This window comes from Penaeus monodon, chromosome 44 (genome assembly GCF_015228065.2).
Source record: "Penaeus monodon isolate SGIC_2016 chromosome 44, NSTDA_Pmon_1, whole genome shotgun sequence".
Lineage (NCBI taxonomy): Eukaryota > Metazoa > Arthropoda > Malacostraca > Decapoda > Penaeidae > Penaeus > Penaeus monodon.
The window spans coordinates 2,316,344-2,318,843 of record NC_051429.1 but is presented as its reverse complement, the minus strand read 5'-3'; positions in this window follow the sequence as shown (position 1 = coordinate 2,318,843).

Sequence of the window (2,500 nt, the reverse complement as noted above, 5' to 3'; positions counted from 1 at the left end):
AACTCCTTCCGTCGATTCTCCCTCCCGACACGGTTTGGTTTCGTTATGTTGATGATGTATTTTCTATGTGGCAAGCGAACCGTTCAGATTTCGATGATTTTCTCAGTAAACTCAACAACCTCGCGCGTACTATCAATTTTAAAGTAGAATGGGAAGATTCAGGGAAATTACCATTTCTCGACATACTGTTATTCAATGTAAATGGCTCCCTTAAATTTTCGGTTTACCGTAAACCCACTCACACCGCTAATTATCTTCATTTTTTCTCGAATCAGCCGTTATATGTTAAAAAGTCAGTAGTCTCCGTCCATGTTTCTTAGGGCATATAGAATTTGTGACAATGAGTTTATTGATCGGGAGCTTGACGTCATTTTTGAAACTTTTTCGAAATTAGGATATCCCCGTTTCTTCTTAAATCAGGCACACTCATCTGCGAGATGGAAATTTTATACTCATTCCCGTAATTCTCAACAGGATAGTGCCAGTAATCTATTAATTGTTCCGTATAACCCGTCCCTCGATGAAAAAGGCACATGTTTAAAGGCGCTGGCATTGACAATGTCTTTACATATCCGAATACGTTGCGTAATACTTTAGTAAAACACAATGCGGCTAGCGGTGCTCTTGAGACTTCTCCCGGTATTTACACTATACCTTGTAAAGATTGCCCCAAGTTTTACATAGGTGAGACCGGTAGAGCTTTTGAGAAAAGAATTAATGAACATCAGCGTGATGTTAGATTTGCTAGAGAATCAAATGCGTGTTTCGTTCATTTACGGGATGAAGGTCACCGGCTTAACTGGAAAAACGCTAAATTAATTCATAAATCAGCCAATTCGTACGAAAGAAAAATGTTAGAATCTCTTTTAATTAGAAAAATGCCTAATTTCAACTTGAGTGCTGGTCAATGGGGCTTGGATGATCTTACCTCCTCGTTAGTTAGCAAAGCCTTCCCCAGACTCTTCGACCTTGACCCTCCTGAGACCTGATTCAGCTCTTGTTCGTCCTGTCTCTCTATCACTATATATACTTGCCAAAATTATCTCCTTGTATCCATTTCGATTTTATTCGTCTGAAGAGGAACTCGTGAAGAGTTCGAAACGTTACGGTTTAGTTTTCTCCTCCTCTCTTTCCGCTTCCCCTCTCCCCTTCCCCTCCTCTCCCTCCTCCTCTCTTTCCCCTTCCCCTCTCCCTTCCCTCCTGTCCCTCCTCCTCTCTTTCCGCTTCCCCTCTCCCTTCCCCTCCTCTCCCTCCTCCTCTCTTTCCGCTTCCCCTCACCTGTTTACCGTTTTTCATGATTTTAAGAAATATTGTTTGTTTGTTTTTAAATTTTATATTACCATCATTCTTTTTAATAACATCATGATATTCACAATGTCAATAATAATTATAATAATAACAGCATCAGTAGTAATAGCATTAGAAAAAAAATCTAAAAACTGAAGGAGAGGGGAACTCTCCTCGAGTCAGTAAAGCCATCTATGCATAAAGACATTTTGCAAAATAAAGATACTGTGAGTATTACAAGTTCCTGGTGGCATTGAAATCCAATATTCCTGAAACTATGAAATGGGAAATTAGGTAGTCCTGCTAACTAATCTTTGATGGATAAGCTTTTCTTGAGCCATCAACCTGTAAACACATTTCACAAAAGAAAACTACAGTGAGCACTTCATTTTCTCAGCAGCATCACGTTAACGCAATTGACACAGATGACAAGGATGCATGCCATATCCCATATCCACAGTAATTTAAGTTCATTTATTTGTATTTACACATAGATGGCTCTGCAAATGCTTAGTCACCAACGAGTCAGTTATTAGTCTACCTATCTCACCTGTTTACCCTTTTTCTTAATTTTTGTATTATTTCATTGTCTTTAATGTTACCAAGACTTTAATAACAATTTGATAATCATAATATCAGTAAGAATAGTAACAGTAGTAGGCCCTGGAGGACCTGGCTGGCTAAGCACATGTGGAGCCATCTGTATGTGACAAATTTCACAAAACACTACAGGGACAGTATATAAATGCTTAGTCATTCTGTTCATTTTCCAATATGTATTGCATGGATATAAAAGTGAGTGTGAGAGAGATAAGGTAAGGATAAGTCCGATATGCGAAGCTTAGCCTCGCCCGGGCTATGAGGGGAGCCCGGCCTGTGTCGACTAATGCCGACTCGTCAGCTGGTGCTGACTCGGCTGAACCTAGTCCTTACCCGCCGTGGTGCCCAGCCACAGCAGTAACCTCCGGGCGACAATTGCAACTTCTCGCGCCTAGGCGGGGCGCGAACCGCTGACCCCTCGGATGAGAGGCCGACACGTTACCAGTGTACTAGCCCGGAGGCTTGTGAGAGAGAGAGAGAGAGTGTGTGTGTGTGTGTGTGTGTGTGTGTAGATATATATAGATAGATAGATATTTAGCTATATATTGTATAGTGTATGTGTGTGTGTGTTTCTTTCCTTCTTTTTCATACGAACGTCTACAAAATTTATGGT